Here is a 22151-nt window from a genome sequence, read left to right on the forward strand (position 1 = left end):
CACCAGGGCAGTTATCTAAAAAGAAATATTTCTAGGTCAGTTCAGAGCTAAACTTAGAGGAGCGGAGCACATAATTGATAAGAGGAAATATTGATGCAAAAACAAATTCCTAAAGTGCACTTTATGCATCACTTATCCTAAGAGAAATCTGATAACACAGTTCAAGGTAGACCTCTATTAGAGATGGAAAATGTTATTTTAAAAATATTAGAGTTTGTACATGAAAGATGTTTTTAAACCTTAGGTAAGTCAGTGTTTCCAAATGATGAAGTTGCAAACATTTTTGTACATAAAATATTTTAAAAGTGTGTCAAATGAGTTTAAAATATAGTACCTGGAATCTAAAAAATACAGCAGACTAGTGAATATAACAAAAATGAAGCAGACTCAGAGATACAGAGAACAAACTAGTGGTTACCAGTAGGGAGGAGGGAGGGGCAATGGAGGGGTGGGAGTGTGGGAGGTACAAACTATTGGGTATAAGATAGGCTCAGGGATGTACTGTAACACGGGGAATATAGCCAATATTTTGTAATAACTGTAAATAAAAAATAACCTTTAAAAATTGCATAAAAATTTAAAAAATAAACTTCACATAAATAAATAATAAAAATAAAGAAAAGGGGGCAAAAATAGTAAAGTAGATAATTTGGACTTTTCTGAACACAGGGTGCTTTGTATGTGAATCAGCAGTCTGAGATTGTCGGCAGCTCTAAGCATAGCAAAGAAAGATATGCTCCAAAATATATTTTTGCTAAAATTAGGGTTCACTTTTGTTTACAAAAATGTGATGAGGGGAAGGTTACCTTCCTCCATTTTGTACCCATGGCATCTTGAACCAATGGCATTCATGATCATATGGCAGACGAACAGAAGGCATGGATGGCTTCTATATTCTCTTCATACCACACCTAGAAATGAGGTACCTCATCTCAGCCCATACTTGGATTGTTTTGACCCAGACAGAGAGCTCTAAGCTGCAAGGGAAACTGGAAAAATAGATTCCTGTGTGCTTAGGAGGAAGAGAGTAAAATTTTCTTTACAAGAATCATTTTTCTCTTTACCAGTAATAAGATTATGGTTCTACATTTAATAACTAAAAAGAGAACATACTCTAGTTATCAGTGGAGAACATGTAACTAAAATTATTAAGCTAAGTTATAAAAATAATGAGGGTGGAAACATTTCACATTCTTAAATATTTTAGGCCAATATTTGATACATAAAATTTGAGAATGTATATGGAGTGAGTTGAAAGGAATGCAACTTTTAATATTGGAAAGGAAAGTCAGGGAAGATACTTTTGGGTAGAGTACTGTGAGTTAGTATAATTAAAATCAAGGATTCTAATACTTTATACCCACACCATTCATTATGATAAAAGTCACTGAATAATATTACCAGCAATATGGAAATATATGGTGTATTGGTTCTCTGCCCATGTGGAAGACATTGAGATCGATTACCCACACTGATCCAGGAATTACTTCCAGTTTTCTTCCACAATGCACAGAAGTGTGCACTTGTGATGACACCATGTCTCCAGCAGACACATGACACATTGATGTTCTTTGTTCAGTTGTATTAATTGCAAAAAAGACTAATGAAAAACAAGTTTATTCTTACTCTGCCATTAATATTACTCTCTGTGTTCTTTCTAAACCTAAGGGTTTTCATCTGCAATTGTTTTGCAGAGATTTTACAAATGAGTGTGTGCCACTAAGGAAATTAAAAGGAGACCCAAATAAATGGGAAACATAATATGTTCCTGGAAAGAAATGCAATATTTGAAAGAAAAAAAATTTCCACCCAATTAAGTTATAAATTAAACACAATTTCAACTGACATACTATTTTTTTAACATCTTTATTGGAGTATAATTGCTTTACAATGTTGTGTTAGTTTCTGCTGTATAACAAAGTGAATCAGCTATATGTATACATATATCCTCATATCCCCTCCCTCTTGCGTCTCCCTCCCACCCTCCCTATTCCACCCCTCTAGGTGGACACAAAGCATGGAGCTGATCTCCCTCCCTGTGCTATGCGGCTGCTTTCCACCAGCTCTCTATTTCACATTTGGTAGTGTATATATGTCCATGCCACTCTCTCACTTCATCCCAGCTTACCCTTCCCCCTCCCCATGTCCTTTTTAATTGCTAAAACTTCTTAAATCATTTGGAAAGATAGAGGAAAAAGAATAGCCTAGAAAAAATTGTTGAAGTAGACTTTTCCTAACAAATATTAAAAGCTATTAAGTAAGCATGGTGCTATATATAGTGTGTATCTGACATAGAAACTGATGGACAAATAAAACATAAACATTTAATGAAATAAACTCTATTATGAAAGAAAATTTATTATGTAGAAAGGTGATATTTCAAAAGAAGGAATAGATGAATCATTCAATTATTGTAATGTAACAAGTGGCTAATTGATTGAAAAAATGATAACCTCGTTATTACTTAAGTGGATGGATGAATCATTCAATAAATGATATTGAAACAAGTGATTCATTGTTTGGAAAAAATATAAAGATAACCTTATTTTTAATTAATCTCATTATCAGCTTTGCTAACTGCTATAATAAACATACAATAAAAGTATAATGACCTATGTAATAGCCCATACGATATTTCCTTATCAGAGAGCAGCTTTCTTCCTGGCTCTACTCTAACCTCTACTACACACAAGGACTTTGAAGTGTTCTATACCAGCAAATAAACAGAGAAGAGAGAGAGAAAGCAAAACCCCCAATACTGTGGCTTGCAAAAATGATGCAGTATTTTGACTTGTATTCCACTGAAAAGGAGTAGTCACATAATTCAACATAGATGCAAAACGTGGTTATAGGTCAAAATTCCTGGTGGGAAATAGAGGGTAAGAGACATGGACTGTGGATGGATAGTTTGCTTTATGGATCTCATCCATTGTGCACCAAAAGAAATCGCACTAAGTACATATTTAAATACGAAGTTAAATTACTAGAATAAAATTTTAATTATATTTATATACTTTAAGATTTAAAATAGGCTTTTAAAAAAATTTCAAAAGTAAGCCCCAAAGGAAAAACTTATGAATTTGAGTAAATAAACATTTTTAAAGGTATGCATATGAAACAAACCAACACTCCATGAATGGAATCGAAAGCAGATTAAAACGGAATAAAAAATTTTCCATATCTGAGAAAAGGATATATACAAAAATTCATATAAATCAATAAGAGAAGTCAGTGTAAATACTATTGACAGACAATATGCAAAAGAAGAGATTTCAATGATAAATATGTACACAGAGTAGAATATTGCCTTCTTTTCAGGATTGTTCCAATTTTCTTTTTTGTCTTTTCTTTTTTTTAAATTCCTTATTGAGTAGCACAGCAGAACAAGTTGGTGACACACAGAAAGCTGGATCACAACACAAAGGGTTTTGTAATATGAATTATTTTTATCATATATAAATATCATAAATATCATAAATATCATATAATGATATTTATATCATTAAAAAGTTCATTTGTTACATTGTTTGGGAAAAAAGTGCATTGATAGTGCCTTACATTGTTAAATTCATTCATCCCTATCTCAAAATCTTTAAAAATTAACACATAAATTGATCTATTTTTCTCATTTAAATCCAAATACTATATGGTATAATATTATATTTTTTCAGATTTCATATATATCCAGATTACAAATCAAGTTATTTTTTGATTGACTAGCCTAATTGATTTTATTAGAAAATTTCAGATTAGCTTGACTATGTATACATAATTTTGATTTGATATGTCTGTGTATATTGCACATTTTACTGACTGGACTTATGAAAAAAACATATACCTATATATGTATATAAATATACACACATAATATATATATATACATATATATGCAAATTTGAGGTTAGTTGACTATTCAAAGCATTTTAAATTTATTTATTTATTTTTGGCTGCATTAGGTCTTCATTGCTGCACGCGGGCTTTCTCTAGTTGCGGCGAGTGGGGGCTACTCTTCAATGCGGTGCGTGGGCTTCTCATTGCAGAGCACAGGCTCTAGGCTCGTGGGCTCAGTAGTTGTGGCTCACAGGTTCTAGAGCACAGGCTCAGGCTCAGTAGTTGTGGTGCACGGACTTAGTTGCTCCGGGGTATGTGGGATCTTCCAAGATCAGAGCTCAAACCCGTGTCCCCTGCATTGGCAGGCAGATTCTTAACCACTGCGCCACCAGGGAAGTCCCTCAAAGCATTTTAAATAACAGATACCTCAAATTCAAGCCCATCACACTTCAATAATTATCTTGATATCTGGCTTGTATTTTGTTTTGAAATTTAGTTAAATTTATTTCCATATCTGCTCATTGCCTTAACGGTGAAATACTCTATCATTTCCAGATAAAATTAACACTCAGTGAGAAATGTAAAGCCCAACAGTTTAAATGTCAGTTAGAATTATGCTAATGCAAATTGAATTTTAAAAATATTTTAAAATAACCATACTGTGATGAGAAAGGCCATTTGAAATTATGTGGCATGTAGTTATTTTTAAGTGAAGCTTAAAAGTGTAAATGGGGGGCTTTTCTGGTGGCGCAGTAGTTGAGAGTCCGCCTGCCGATGCAGGGGACACAGGTTCATGCCCCAGTCCGGGAGGATCCCACATGCCGCAGAGCGGCTGGGCCCGTAAGCCATGGCCGCTGGGCCTGTGCGTCCGGAGCCTGTGCTCCGCAACGGGAGAGGCCACAACAGTGAGAGGCCCACGTACCGCAAAAAAAAAAAAAAAAAAAAAAAAAAGTGTAAATGGGATCCAGCTATTAATGGCGTAAGGTATAGAACTGGTCTAAAAAGTTTCTTAAATATTTTCCTAATCTTTTGGAATTAATTTTTCTAAATATCATTTATATTGTTAATATCTACACCGTAAAAACAAAGCATCTTATTTCTTAAATTTCCAATTATTATCTTTTTTAAAAATTGAGCATATAAGGAAATCTAGCAGGAAATTAGGGAATGGCAAGTGCCTGCCATCTACACATAAACAAGTCTAAATTCCATTTCTAAACCCAGCTATCTCATCTGGTTTCCTCATCCTTATCTCAGCATATACCAATGGCCACATTATTACTGTTTTTGTTTTTCAAAACAGTTCCCTTAACAATTCTGCATTTCTGCCATTTGCCACTTCAAGTTGAAAATCCTATTAGATTTTGCATTGCTGCTTCTCTCTACTTCACTCCAATATCTTAGTTTCATTATCCTACGATCAGTTTCATTCCCCATCTCAGTCCAGAGTCTCCTCATCCTCTGAAGGATTATTGCTACAATTGTCCGCTTGTGTGTATACCATCTAGTCTTTATACTCTTTAAATCATTTAATCAACATACTCCCTCTAAACCGAAATTCTCAACACCTAGATTCCGATGTTGCTTTTCTAGACCTGAAATTCACACTAGTCCAATAGTGCAACTATCACCAACATAGTGTCAGAAAACAGACAAATATGCTAATATCTTCAATGTGTATGCCTGTTGAAAAACTGCTCTGCTCAAATTGTTTACTCCCCTGAAATAAAAAGGTAAAGATTAAAGAGGTAAAAAGAAAAAAAAAAGGAAAAAAGCAGGAACCCTGACCATTCAAAGTTTATTTCAGTTAAATACAATTAATTTTTACAAAGAGCTACTTTCAAGTCGATGTTAGAATTCCAAGAAAATAGAGAAAAATCAATCCAAATGCCTTTAATGAAAAGATGAAGAGCCAGAGACCAGGAGCAGTTATTCAGTTTTTCCTAATCAAGCTGGTAGTTAATAGAATAGCTAGAATCCTAGACCCTTGGTTCCAGTTAGAGCCCTTAATTTGAAGAAAACTAACAAAACAGAAAGAAACCATCCAAGGCATATTCCCTCTTTCTGTCTCTATCACGTAACTAATGAGGAATTTCAGCTGGGTCACTAGAAAAAGCAGGGCAGATGACAGTCTCCAGAACCCCTATGTGAAAGATTGATCATTTTATTCAGAAAGAGACAAAAATAAAGAGCCAGTTAAGTTAATGAACAAGTAAGACTGTCAGTTTTAGACTATTGTTACATGCCCAGTTTGCAGTAGAAACTGTTAGTAGGGCTGTCAGTGGGGTCTACTAGAAGGGACTGGTTCATAGCATCCTTCAACTGTGAATTTAAGCCAAATGGAGCAAAGTCAAAGGAAGGCATTTACTTCTTGGGGCTCCATCTCTCCCACAAAAGGATAAAGGGGACTTGGGTTAAACAGTGATCTAAGTTAGTATGTCTAGGCAGCATATTAAAACTTTATACCTTATATCCAAGTATGGTATGTACCTTTTATGCAAACTTATAGTCAAAAACCAAAGACTGAGAGGAATTTGTGAACTAAGAACATGTTTGAAGTTTCAGGGAGAAATAGTTAAGGTTTTTTCTGAAAACCAATGAGAAAATTTGAAATTAAAATAGAAAAATTGTTAACTTTATATTTTCAAACATTTATATTTTAAAATATTATTACTACATAAGTTACAATTATTTATATTTAAGCTTTATGAAAATTTATGGTTTTTCTCAATCAGAGAAAGTGATTGATAAGACCATGTACCTTTTTCTTGCTTTTTATGCTTTAGGCTGGATTAGCTAGTTGATGTATACATTTTTAGACAATCTTTTTTCATTTGAAGTAGATAGGGAATGTTTTTGATGAATTTCCCCTAAATCACAGTTGCTCACTCTTAGTCATGAACTCCATGATTCTCATCTAAACATCAAGTTCAAAGAGAAGATTACAAATTTAATTACCCTTTTGTCAACAGTGAATACTACTTTAAAGACTATGCAAAGTTAAATTCTGAAACAAAATGCAAATAAATAATCCAAGAGTAAACTCTTTAGATATTAAATTTTCATCTGAAGTAGAAAGACCATTTTTTTTCATCTGAAAATATGATGGAAAATATAGAGAAGAGAGTAACTTGATTAATTGGTTGACTGATTGGTTAATTTTGGCAACAACTTATTAACTCATGTTTGTGTTATTTTTTAACCTTTAATGACTTCAAATTTATAGTTGTTGTGATAAATAATCATAGTTAGGTCTGAATCACAAAAAGGTCACTTAGACTCTAAACTACTGCTCAGATACCTAATTTGCTTTCCAATTTGTATAAGACTGATCAAATGGAATTTTTGTCCACAAAGCATAGGAGTATAATCATCAAAAATAAGAAATATGGCAAATTCTTTACCTTCTCCCATCCTTTTCTATTAAAGATATGGTATTTATCTGAAGCCACATTGATGGAAGAAATATGTGCTGGAATTTATTTTCATTATAACAAGACTTGTCTGAACAATTATTTCCCTGAAAATTACTAGTTCAGCAAAGCATGAAAGAGCAGTACCAATCTTTAGCCACTGTCTTTGGGAGATCAAAAACCTCTACCCACATGACTTGCTATATAAAGACCTTACAGTCCCGGCACTAGTCCCCTTGACAAGTAATTTAGAGAAAAATACCTCAAATTTTTGTTATTTTCCTAAACCAAGTGGAGAGATGGACAAATATTTGTTTTATATATACTATGACTTACTGAATTTTTTCTTTGTAATTTTTTGTTTCTTACATGTCTTTATCATATACATGTCACCCCTAAATAGAACATCTTAACTCTCATTGTATTTTTGGCTTGGATTCATTTTCTTTTTTTGTCTGTCTTCCTATACATAAAGGTAGGGTATTCCATGCACCATTGCATAATGGTTGTTTAGTATTTGACTAATGCTAATCAGTATCTTCATAAATAATTTGTCTTATAAGGCAGAATGTTAATATATAACAATTTAACACAAACATACATTCGGGACTGAGAAACAGGCGGGTGAAAAGTGCATCCTTGGGTCACTCTTTTCTTTTTTTATATTTATTCATCATTTTACATCTGTTACAGTATATAGGGGAATAGGGGCTAAGAAAAATAAGATATTTTTTCTTCTGTTTTAATTCTTTTTCAGCATTAAAAAGATTCCTTTGACTTTAATAAGAAAAGTCAAGTTTTTAATTAAAGATGGTTTAAGTCATGATTCAGTAAGGAAAGCAAAAGCTACATCATTCATTTTTACAAACAGAAATTAATACAAAGAACTCATTACCAGTTGTGAGTCAACAACTGCAAAGCCAAGTCAGGATTCTGGGGTAACACATGGATAGTTATTGTAGAAATTATTCAGCAAACACAGGGAAGAATTTGGATCTTTAGGACCTAGAAATTTGGAGGAGAGTTTTTTGTGGAGGTGAAACTAAAATCTCTGAAGTGGGAAGGCTGTCAAGTGGGTGCCAGGACTGCAGAAGGGAGGAGGGAGCTGCAGTTACTGGGACCCTTGAGAAGAAAGCATTACGGGCTGGTGCTTCCAGCCCTAAGGGAACACATTACAGCTGGTTATGGGAACACAGAGAAAAACAAAAAAACTGGGTCCTGGACCTAAACACCTCTGCCAGGACTACAGGCCTTTGCTGAATTCATGCAGGTGGGACCAGAGGACACCAAGGAAAGGTCAAGACATTTTCCTCCTTCTCCCAGATTTCCAGAACACTTCTCTAGATGGGCCCTTACACATGCACCTCACGGACACATGGGAAACACCGTGAGGCAGAGCCTGAACCCCAACATCACAAAGCAAAGTTCAGAAGGGTGGGCTTTGGACCTGACAGATAGCAACACTAACTGGCACAGACAGCTAAGTTATTCATAGCTTTTCCAAACCTTATTTTAACTTTTGTCTGATTTTTCACCACAAGAGTGAGCAAAGAAAGTATTTCATTTGCTTGTGAAATAGGTCAAAAAGGCCTGAGTCTCTCTGAGGACACTCATGATGAATTTTCTGCACTACCAGATTGCAAATGCCATGGTTCTGCAGACCAATGACTATTTAAGTGCACTGTATTGAGTAGTACTTCAATAATAATATATTCCTCCTGTTTGATATAAGAATACAGGCAATATATAAAACTCCCTACGGATTTATGACGTTATGAAATATATTTGACTCCAGGGAAAATGTCAATGGAGAAGTATATTTACAATGAGTTGACCTTAGAAGTATCTATTTATACTAAAATATGTTTGAAATTAATCTTTCCTAAATCCGAAATATTTATGTTTTATCAACATTTTACAATTCTTTGGAGAAAAAACTATTTCTAGCGGACATTACTGTAATACCTGGTACAAGTACTTATATTTGTAAAACTTCTTTCAGAGTTGCCATTGGCATAAGGGCCTCAGAACAAATTTGAACGACATAGTTTGGGAAAGAGATGCCAACAAGTTAAATGTAATTCACTCTTTGAAAGCTCATTTGTCACAATACTTTTAAGAGAAAGTGGTCCAAAAGAAAATCTCCATTTAATATTACCCATGGAAACTAAAATAGCTTTAAGGCTAACTACTCTCCACAATAAGCACTGGCTAACATTAGAACGCTAACAAATAGTCTTTTGGATGTATTGCTTGTATTGTTAAAATTATCTTCCCATCTAACATTTTCTGCAACCATGGTCTGTCCCTTGTAATAGTTAAAACTACTTTCTGTTTGACCAATTATAATCTATATAAAGCTCTTGGATGATCTATGTATAATTTTTACAAGTGGCCTAGCACATAAGGAGCATTCAGTAGATATTATGTATGTTGTTATTGTTGCATTGGAACGTCCATAGGAATAGACGGTATTCTCAGTGTTTCATGGCACCAGATTCTTCCTAAGAGAAACTGCATCCCAAGAGGGTCTGAGTGCAAACTCTCAGGTTACTGGTTTCTATTTTGCAAATAATTCATGCAAAATAATTCACTTCACAGAATTCATTTCTCCAATAATTTAGATACCAACAATAAATTTATGATAATTCAGGTAACAAGTGTAAATATATGAGTTAATATCAATGTAACATCATTATATTTTTTCTTATTATAGAAAGTTATATACCTCATTGGTTTCAATCGAACCTAAACATAAACTATAGGCTTCAATGTTTTCTAAACTGCAATATATGAAATGATGATATTTGTTTAAGAACTATTTATGAGAATTTACTATGGTTGTTTGATTCTGATTGTGTCTGTATATGCATGTGCAACTTTGGTAACTAACTTGTTGCCCCAGACATCTAGTAAGTGATGAAACCTTGGCTTCTTTCTGCCTCTTTCACCCAATTTTGACTTTCACTATTCATAGTCTTGAGGTGACCTCATCTTGATTCTTGCCTTTAAACTACCTCTTCTGTCCCAAGCTTAATCTGATAATTATCTCGTATTTTGACTAAATTATAAAAATATGATGACATTTAAATATGGTAAAGCAGGTATTATTCCCCGTTTTCACACTTAATCAAAAGGAAAATGAGTTATAAGATCTTATTTATAAAATCACTTCAGAAATTAAAAAAACAAATTAATGTAATTATTCTTAAAATATATGTCCTATATCAGAGATCTGCAAACTTCTTTTGTAAAGAATTGGTTGTGGATATTTTAGGCTTTAGAGACTGTATATGGTCTCTCTTGCTGCTGCTCCTGTTTCTGCTTTGCTTATTCTTATTACTTTTTTTTTTCAACCATTTAAAAATATCCTGGGGGCTTCCCTGGTGGCGCAGTGGTTGAGAGTCCGCCTGCCGATGCAGGGCACACGGGCTCGTGCCCCGGTCCGGGAAGATCCCACATGCCGCGGAGCGGCTGGGCCCGTGAGCCATGGCCGCTGGGCCTGCGCATCCGGAGCCTGTGCTCTGCAACGGGAGAGGCCACAGCAGTGAGAGGCCCGCGTACAGCAAAAGAAGAAAATAATAATAAATAAAAATATCCTGTAATTCAGCCCTTGATCTGTGTAGTTCAAGAATCCTTGCCCATATATTATTGCTTCTTTTGCTGATTATTACATTTTGGACGTTAATTTTGAAAAAAGAAAAGAAACTTTATACTTAATAATCTGTTCTTTATTTAATAATAATAATTCTAAACCTCTATTAACATATATTCTGATAAATTATGTTATGAGAGATAACTTCTTTCTTGCGCTATTTCTGGCCTCCAATCCATCCATTTTTCAACATTAGGGAATGTGTCCTGGGGGACATGGGATCTCTCCACACTGACTGTGAAGTTGATTTTCTGTCTTTTATACTCTATTTAATATAAATGACAGCAATACAATATTTTTTAATTCATATAATTCAAGGTATTTTTATAAGCATAATTATTACAAGGGCTTTATTTTTGAAAACATGGTAAATTTCTTATCTCTCAAATTCCTTTTCTTTGTCCTTAGGCAATTTAGTCATTAACTCCTCATTTTTAATCATGAATTGTTCATACTTAAACTTTCCCATCAGGCTAAGGTGAAAGGCAACATTAACATGTTTTCTTCCAAGAGTTCACATCTCATATTGTACACTTTGACTTTTAAGAAAATATCCTCTATGGATCACAAATGTAGTAGAGCAGCTATAAATCTAAAATTTTAAGAGACGTAAAAGGGAAACTACTTAATTTAAAAAGAGGAAGTAAGGTGGACATAAGTTTTACAAAAATCAAGGCATAGTAAGTAAAAAATCAGAAGAAACTGGGACTAGAAACAACCATAATAAGCACAAAATGAAGAAAAAGAACTGTCAGGCATGAACTGTCAGATATGAGCGACATCGTCATTATGCTAGATCTTTTAAATGTATTATTCCATATAATCATACCTACAATATAAAGAAGGAATTTTTATTCCAGTTTTATAGGTAAAGACAAACTCACAGATCTTATTAAGGACAATAGGAATTAAACCCAAAGTCTACTTGAGTCCAAAGTTCACAGAGTGTCCATATTTCTATATTATCTCTCAATTATACAAAACCCAGGAAAATTAATTTTTTTTAATTTACATATTTTAGTTAATATGAATTAATCCATTATGAGTTTATTTTGTCAATTGTCTGAAAATAATTCCAAATTAGTTCTACATTATCAGAAGTATAATGAAGAGAATGAAAATTGGAAATGGTGCAGCCAATCCTCTAATTTTACGGTCAGGAACAAGCGACCAGCATGTTCAGTACAACTGATATTACTCGATGCCATCTCAAACACCCATTCACACAGCGTGGTCTTGATAAGTCCTTCTGACAACAATCCTTGTGTTAGGTACATAGTAGGTATTCTGATTGACTCATTTAAATCTTTGGTGCGGACAGAGCAACAGCAACTCTAGTCCCATTTGGTTACTCCCCTCCCTCTTTCTTCCTTCTTCATCTTCAAAGATCCCCTGATATTCACTGAAAGATCATTTTAGGGGGACGTAAACTGTAATAGATCAATTATAACACTGATAGATTATCATAACTCCAGTAGAGCACGCTGATGGACAATGATGTGATTAAACTTCAGTACCTTCAGATATTCCTCTTTTTTTATTTTATAGTTTGGGAAATACCTCTTTAATATGTATTTGCACAATTGCATTCAGTATTGTAAAATGATTAATGCCTACTTAAATATGTAATTGACCTAGAATGGACATTGGCAAATATTTTATGGCTAAGATATAGAAATGGGATAATACATAGGTACAGACATACCTCGGACATGTTGGGACTTTGGCTCCAGACCACAATGAAGAGAATATCTCAATAAAACAGATCACACAAGTTTTTTGGTTTCCCAGTGCATATAAAAGTTATGTTTACACTATACTGTAGTCTATGAAGTCTGCAAGAGCATTGTCTAAAAAAACAATGTACATACTTTAATTAAAAATACTATATTGCTGAAGAATGCTAACCATCATCTGAGATTTCAGCGAGTCATAATCTTTTTGCTGGTGGAGAGACTTGTCTTGATGTTGATGGCTGCTGACTGATCAGGTGGTTGCTAAAGGTTGAGGTGTCTGTGGCAATTTCTTCAAATAAGACAACAGTGACCTTTGCCACAACCTTTCATGGACGAGATACCTCTGTAGCATGCAACGCTATTTGATAGCATTTATCCACAGTAAAACTTCTTTCAAAATTGAAGTCAATCCTCTCAAACCCTGCCTCTGCTTTGAGCAACTAAGTTTATGGAATAATCTAAATCCTTTGTTGCCATTTCAACAATCTTCACAGCATCTTCATCAGGAGTAGTTTCCATCTCAAGAAATCACTTTCTTTGCTCATCCATAAGAAGCAACTCGTCATCCATTCAAGTGTTATCATGAGATTGCAGCAATTCAGTCACATCTTCAGGGTCCACTTCTAATTCTAGTTCTCTTGCTATTTCTACCACATCTGCAGTTACTTCTTCCACTGAAGTCTTGAACCCTCAAAGTCACCCATGAGGGTTGGGATCAACTTTTTCCAAACTGTATTAATGTTGATATTTTGACCTCTTCCCGTGAATCATGAATGTTCTTGATGGCAGCTACAATGGTGAATCCTCTCCAGAAGGTTTTCAATTTACTTTGCTCAGATCCATCATAGGAATCACTGTCTGTGGCAGCTATGGCCTTACAAAATATATTTCTTAAATAATAAGACTTGAAAGTCAAAATTTCTCTTTGATCCATGGGCTGAAGAACGGATGTTGTGTTAGCAGGCATGAAAACAGCATTAATCTCATTGTACATCTCCATCAGAGCTCTTGGGTGACCAGATGCATTGTCACTGAGCAGTAATATTTTGAAAGGAATCTTTTCTTCTGAGCAGTAGGTCTCAACAAGGGACTTAAAATATTCAGTAAACCATGTTGTATAAACAGATGTGCTGTCATTCAGGTTTTGCTGTTCCATTTATACTCTGTCTGTACACAGACAGAGTAGCTTTATCATAATTCTTAAGGGCCCTAGAATTTTCAGAATGGTAAATGAGCATTGGCTTCAACTTAAAGTCACCAGCTGCATTAGCCCCTAACAAGAGAGTCAGCCTGTCCTTTGAAGCTTTGAAGCCAGGCACTGACTTCTCTCTAGCTATGAAAGTTCTTGATGGCATCTTCCAATATAAGGGTATTTTGTCTACATTGGAAATCTGCTGTTTAGTGTAGCCACCTTCATTGATTATCTTAACCTGATGTTCTGGATAACTTGCAGCAGTTTCTACATCAGCATTTGCTGTTTCACCTTAGTACTTTATGCTATGGAGAGGCCTTCTTTCATTAAACCTCATGAACCAACCTCTGCTAGCCTCAAACTTCTCTTCTGAAACTTCCTCGCCTCTCTCCGTCTTCATAGAATTAAAGAGAGGTAGGGCCTTCTTCTGAATTAGGCTTTGCTTAAGGGAAAATTGTGGCTGGTCTGATCTTCTATCCAGACCACTGAACCTTTCTTCATATCAGCAATAAGCCTGTTTCACTTCCCTATCACTCCTGTGTTCACTGGAGGAGCACTTTTAATTTTCTTCAAGAACTTTTCCTTTGCATTCACAAATTGGCTGACTGACACAAGAGGCCTAGCTTTCAGCCCTTCTCTGTTTTAACATGCTTTCCTCACTAAGCTTAATCATTTCTAGCTTTTGATTTAACGTGAGAGTGGTACGACTCTTCATTTCACTTGAACACTTAGAGGCCATTGTAGGGTTATTGATTGGCCTACTTTCAATGTTTTTGTGTCTCAGGAAATAGGGAGGCCTGAAAAGAGGGAGAGAGACTGGCAAAGGACTGGTCAGTGGCGCAGTCAGAACACACACATTTATTAAGTTCACTGTCTTATATGGGTGTGGTTCATGGTGCCCCAAAACAATTACAATAGTAACATCAGAGATCACTGATCACAGATGACCATAACAAATATAATAATAAAAAATTTAAAATATTGTGAGAATTACCAAACCGTGATGCAGAGACACAAAGTGAGCAAATACTATTGGATAAATGGTGCCTGTAGACCTTTTTGATGCAATGTTGCTGCACACGAAGAATTTGAAATTGAACTGAGAAATTGAAGAATTTCTAAAAACTGCAATGTCTGCGAAATGCAATATGACAAAACACACTAAAATGAGGTCTGTCTGTACTTATATGAACAGGTTTCCACAATTTCTTATTAGTGAAATTAAAAAATAATAATAATTATTTTTTGAAACACAGATCCACTGAAAATAAAGAGATTCTTTTTAAGGAATATTTTACTTGGTTCAAAGTTAGTATTCCTTATCTTCAAGATTGATTGTGAGTGCTGTTAATGCTGATCTGTAATGACAGTTTACACATTTCATCATTGAAAATGCCTATTGCCCCAGATTGTTACTGCCAAGTATTGATATCCATCTATAAGCATATGCTATCAATAAACCATATTCATTGCATGGTAGGCATTGATAGAATTCTATGAGAGTCTTCCCTTGAGAGTCTTGACAAGTGAGTTACAATTTCTTACTATTACTAATTATTCGATTCTCCAGTTGTCTCAGAGTTGCCCAGTGGGAACACCCTTCTCTTGACCCATCACTTTTTGAGCACTTCCTTGTTTCTGGTAAGAGATATATACATACCATGAATTGCTTGTAATTTCCATGTCTCATGCCCTGGAATCAAATCAGCCCTGTCTATAAGAAACCCTAATTTCTTTTGTTGGAGAATGTTATTTAGAAGATAAAAGTGGATATTAGCCAAGCTCATTGCTATTGGTGTGCATCTGCTACCAGGCCTTCTCTGCAAACAGAGCTAGAGAATGTGGATAAACACACATTTCATATATATATATATATATATATATATATATATACACACACATATATATGTATATATATACACACACATAAATATGTGTACATATAGGTATATGTATATATTTATATATAGATATATATAGGCATATGTGTATATCTATATATAGATATATATAGCTATACAAAAAATATACACATTTACAGCTGAGGTATTTTCAACCATTTCTTTATACTGAAGACAAGCATTAACAATACTTCCAATTCCCATCCAAATCCACAGTGCTCATTTTAACTTGCTTCTTTAAAAAATATATTTATATTCCTTTTTCTGACAGTGAAAAGTGTGGCTCTCATGAATTCTTTAAATTGAAGTATAATTGACATACAACATTCTATTAGTTTCAGGGGTACATCATACTCAACACTTGTATGCATTGTGCAAAGATCACCACAATAAGTTACCATCTGTCACCATACGAAGCTATAAGAATTTTTTTCTCGTGATAATTTTTAAATTTTACTTGCTTAGCAACTTTCTTAGCAAATTTTCAGTACAATGATATTCATTATTCTTGCATTTATTTATTTTATAAATTGAATTATTAGTATATTTAATTATTAATATTTTTTCAAATCACCATCCACGTATTATTAATCTTCCATCAGCACAGCCAGTTCCTCCTCCCCAGGGACGTCTCGCCTTGCTCCAGCTGCAGGACGCCAGGTTCTGCTGCCCCCTCATTTAGCTGCCTCCCCAGCCCTCGGGTTCTGACCCACCTCGCTAGGCAGTCTCTGCTCCCTGACCCCCTTTCCTACAGGCAGGGCGTGAGAAGCAGGGTCAGGCTGCCCTCGTGTGGTCGACCTCCCCCACACACCCTTGCCTTCTGACATCCTCTAGTGGGTGTGTGTCTCATCTCACATCTTCTCTGAAATGTCACTCCAATACCCTCCCCTCCAGGAATGTTCTCTTCAACCCACCTAAACTCTGACATCGGTGCTGGGCTGCTTCACGCCATCCCCCAGATCCTAACGAACAAGGGCACCCATCGTGGAGATGCCCTTCTTCATCCTGCTTGGATCTAAACTCCCTAACAGGACATCCCCACCACAGCCCCGACAGCCGCCCTTCTAAGGACAGCCGCCCTTCTACACACACTCATCACCGCTTCGGCTCTGGGACCCCAGGCCAGGCTAGGTCTCACTCACTCTGCTCAGGCCGCCAGCTCCCCTCCCCTCCCCACTCCTTCCCTCCTCCCCAAGATGCCTACATGCTTTTCCCTATTTAAAAGATTGAATGTTTCAGGCAGAGGAGAGAAGGGAAAGAGAAAAAGCTTAGCACAGTTTTAAAAGTATGAGTTCCCTAAAAGTTCTTTTTCAATCTATTGAATTTTCCCCTTTGCCTTTACATGTTTTCTTGGGAGAAGGAGGTGGAACGATTCTTATCTATTTTCAGGATTTCAACGATCTCTTAATTTACTAAATTTTCTCCAACTAGCTTGTTCTGTAAAGCTTCAACCCTTAACCCTCAGATGTTAAATCTGAATGTCAGTTTCATATATATTCTGTGGATATCCCAGGCAAATTTCAACACTTTAAAACCTGTGATTCTGTGAGTCACCACTGACATGTGTGACATCATCTATTCCCACCCCTAGAGCATAAAGTGCTTCTTGTTTTACATGCATTCTAACCACATTTTTTCTCTTTTCCTACATGGAGTCTTCAATGGTTGGGAAATTGCCCAAAATGGCAAAATTATTATTTATATCCAGATGTTAATGAGTTCTTAAAAAATACATATATTGGTAATTTGCTTTGAACATAGTAGATTCTCTCCTTATCTCTTGATGCTTCCTCCATCACATTTTAGCATTAGAGGTATTTAATTGCTTATAGCAACATGGACCCACGCAATTGACCCTTCACTCATGGTGTCCTGATGTGTTTTCTTTATCTTCCTCTCTCCCACTTACTTCTGCTAATTTTTTTTTTTTTTTTTTTTTTTACTTCTGCTAATTTTAAAGTCTAAAGTCAGAGATCACTTTCTTCAGAAGTTACCCTTGTAATCCGAGAATAATGCCATTTCTCTTTATATTTACTGCATTGTTTTAAAATGATTGTTCGGTTTTCTTTTCTCTAAGGCTGTATTGTGAATTCCTTGAAACCGGGACCTTACCTAGACTGACCAGAGTAAAATCTTGGTTTGCAGTAGGTTCTGGATGAATACTTCGTAAGTAAACTGTTTTCTACTGTCCTTGACAAGCAGTATTTCTGTATTTTGTCATACTTGCCACTTGGCCTGACTGACAGTTCAGTACTTAACGATGAATTTAATCTTGGCTCAGGTTGGTCTGTTTTGCTACAGTGTATTTTCAAACTATCTCTTAGTGCTCCAAGTTCTGACTTGCAATTTTGTAAGCTCTGTACATGACCTCCTCACTTCCTCTATAAGTGACAGACATACCTCGTGTATAAACAAATGAATGAATGGTCTTATGTTATATCCTGTGAATCTGAAATAAATGGGTGTATTTTTAAGAGAGAGAGAAGGTATGTATTCTAGCATCTTGGTGGAATTTTAAACACTTAATTTCATTTTTGAAATAAACATCTTACAAACAAGAACTACCTTTGCCACTTACTTTACATATAATACCATTTAATTTTCGTAACAAGTTTCTGAAGCTTTACTATTATTACTGTTGTTTTTAAAACGAGAAAAACAAGCCTGGAGAGGAGAAGTGATTCGATCAGAATCGCACAATTATGATTCAAAGTCAGAACTATCTGGATTTAAAGCTCATGTCCTTAATTTACACTATTCCAGAAAACTCAGATGTATGAGGACAAAAAAAATGTGACTGGATTTGTGGATTTTTACTATTATTATTTCACATGACAGTTTATTTACTAAGTAAATTAGTGTTGCCAGATTAGCAAATAAAAATAAAGAATGCCAAATTATATTACATGAAATATATTTCTACTAAAAATCGATTTGTTTTGTATATAAAATTCAAAATTAACTGTCATGCTGTATTTTATCTAGAAACCCTAAGATGAATATCAATAAATAAGCATGCTGAGAATTTGAGGAATATCCATTGTTGAATAGTGTCAGTGTATGAGATCTGGGCATTAGTTGGGCAGACACTTTTACATTGGTAAAAATGACTGAATCATCTCAAATAGGGGTGTATGAAAGAAAGAAGCGTAAGAAGAAGAAAAAAGAAATGATGGCAGTTATACATGGAAGGAAGAAGGAAGGAAGGAAGGAAGGAAGATAGGGAGGGAAGAAGAATGAAAATCAAAGAGAATAAAAAGACAAAAGAGAGATAAATGAAAGAGTGTTTAAACATTAAAAATGCAGCTAGTGTTGACACTTAGAAATAATACTGTTTCTGAGTCCTCTGATCCCTCAAACGTTTAATAAATCATAAACTTGAAAAGATTTGGCCCACCTTCAGTGTCTTCAGTGTCTTGGTAGCTATTGTACACATAACTTCATTGAAACTTTAACTCTTTGAGTCAAGATCTCCTATCAGTTTAAAAAAAAACAAACAAGAAAAACTTTACAAATACTCAACATCTACCTTGACACACCTGCTCAAAAGATTGATGATTTCTTTTAGAAATATCCTCTTAGGTGAATATTTTTATTGCTATTAATTACCTGCATAATTTCTTTGATATTTATTTATTTCATCCTATTCAAGTTTTCATCTCTACTAGGTTCAAAAGAAGTAGGATTCATATTTTAAAAACTCACTAATTAAAAAATAATTTTCTCCAAATATTTATTCTGAAGATTTTTTTATTGTCAACATATAAACAATAGTCTCTTCAACAAATGGTGCTGGAATCACTGGATATCTGCATATAGAACAATTAACCCAGACACAGGCCTTACATTTTTTATAAAAATTAACTCAAAATTTCTCTTTTGTCATTTTACATTTATCAAAACCCATAGAATATACAAAACCAAGAGTAAACCCTGATGAAAACTATGGACTTTGGGTAATAATGAAGTGTCCATGTAGGTTCATCAATAATAACACATACACCACTTGGTGCTGCAGGATGTTGACAGTGGAGAGGCTGCATATGTGGGAGCTGGGGACACACGGGAACTCTCTGTGCTTTCTACTCAATTTTGCTAAGACCCTAAAACAGCTCTAAAAATTAAGGTCTGTTTTAGAAAAGAAGCCCTCAATACTCAGTAGTATACAACAATAAGCATTTATTTTCATGTATTTGAGGATTTTGCGCGGGGGGCCCTGCTGATCACAGACATGCTTGTTGAGCTGAGGCTGGGATGAGGGAGCTTAGCTGAGGCCGTGCTGCTTCTCTCACCTTCCTCCTAAGACCACCTGGCTAGTCTGGGCATGCGCTTCTCTTGGAGGTGACCAAACAATGAGAAGGGAAACAGAAACAATGCCATTTTGGGCCCGGGCACAGGACAAGCTGTCACTTCCATCTTATTCTGTAGGCCAAACCAAATCAAATCACATTACTCAAATATCAGAATGGGGAGACACTGAAAAAGCATAGCAAAGTGTTGAAGAAATGGGGCCATGAATGCCATCTAACATTCAGCATGAGAGACAGATTAAAGAAATTCACTGCACAAAATAAAATGGATTTGATCTAAATCTTCCTAGAATGGGTTATCTTAGTTCTGTTAAGTGAAAAATAGTTATCTTTAATAAAATTGCATATGAATAGCAAAAGATTACAATTTTAAATAACAAAGCCATAATATAAAATATTAGAAGCAAACCTCACTGACTTGAGGATATTAAATTATAATTTAAATATAAATCCTTAGAGACATCCCATGGTTATGTTTTTCTACATTTTTAAGAGAAAAATCTGTTAATATGTAGCCAAGAAAGGTAGAAATCTCTCGGTTCTGTCTATAGGATATAAAGAATGAATTATATTTTCTAATGACATTATGTTATGAGACCGTGAAATGTAATGCTCAAGAATTCTTTGTAAAGAAATATTTCTGTTAAAGGTCAGAGGATATATTAAAAGAGCTATAAGCAAAATATATAATATTTACATGAATGTTAATAAAAAAGAAGCAAATCTTCACTTATGTAGATTTGCATATTAGACAAGGAAAATTTTCAAGTGGTTACTTTTTATGAATATGTGCAAAAATGAAAATATTTTTATTAGTCACCAAGTAGTTTAATAAAAATATTTTCAGTGTAATCATGAATTGGTGTGTTATTATAGCAAATGCATGCAGAAAAAAATTGTCTCTTAAATTTATAAAATAATTGATCAATTTCTTTAACAGGTGTTATCATAATTGTCAACGTTTAATAAAAATTGTAACTTTTGCCAAGTAATATAGTTAACATAATTTTTCTACAATAATCATGTAGTCACCTATTAATTTAGATTTATTTTATTACTGTTTTACTTTGATTTTTTTAATACAAGAGTGGCAAAAATAAAAAAATATGCAAGAATATTCAGTGAAAAATAAACCTCTCCTTGAAACTTGATGCCCTTGTCTACAAGGCAACTATTGGGTTGGCCAAAAAGTTCGTTTGGGTTTTTTGTAACATCTTACGGAAAAACCCGACTGAACTTTCTGGCCAAACCAATACTTCCATATTATTTTTAGATTTATACATATACAAATATTTACATATATGAGTATTTGTATACATGAAATTATAAAATACTTAAAAAGCTCTGCACCTTAGTTATCTTCTGTGAAAAAATATATGTCTGGGAAACCATTTCAAGTCAGTACACAGACATTCACCTACATTCCTACAAACCATGCATTGATGTGTCCATTCTCCTACCTATAACTTTGTAAACTATATTCTGTAAATCTTCAAAGATGAAATACATAGAGAAAATAATATCATGACACATTAAATTCAATAATAAAGACATTTAAATGCCAGAGCATTTAGACTGCTTGTCTTAGAGAAAGTGCAAGAGACTAATTCTAAAATATTCATGTCTCAGAATTTGGCAAGTCTGTGATCTGAGTGGTTAGGAAAGTTCATGTATTAGGATTATGAAGCAGGATTCTGTCACCCGTCTGGTAAATTAACCCATTGTTCTTGATATTATTACACTTTGTCCAACCAACATTTTTAGATTTAGAACATTTCTCACATTTCTCTTAATCATCAAGATTCTAGATAATAAACCTCTTTCTTGAGATGGAGGTAAAATTTTGGCAAAAAAAAAAAAAAAATCAGCTAACGGCTGAAGACCCAAAACCCAACCTATTTCTCATCAATAATAACAGACACTCTTCACAGGGAAGAGTATGGCACCTGAAGATTTCTTAACTTTACTTATTTTCTTTATTGTGTGTTAACCTATTCCTGTTGTTGGCCAGTAGATTTAGGTATAAGATGTTGATGCTTAAAATTCATCTATGTGTACAATGTTGGTTCACATAATTCTTTAAAAAGTACACATTTGTTGTTGTTGTTGTTAT

This window comes from Monodon monoceros, unplaced genomic scaffold, assembly GCF_005190385.1.
Source record: "Monodon monoceros isolate NGI ecotype Baffin Bay Population unplaced genomic scaffold, NGI_Narwhal_1 Super_Scaffold_18, whole genome shotgun sequence".
Taxonomy (NCBI): Eukaryota; Metazoa; Chordata; class Mammalia; order Artiodactyla; family Monodontidae; genus Monodon; species Monodon monoceros.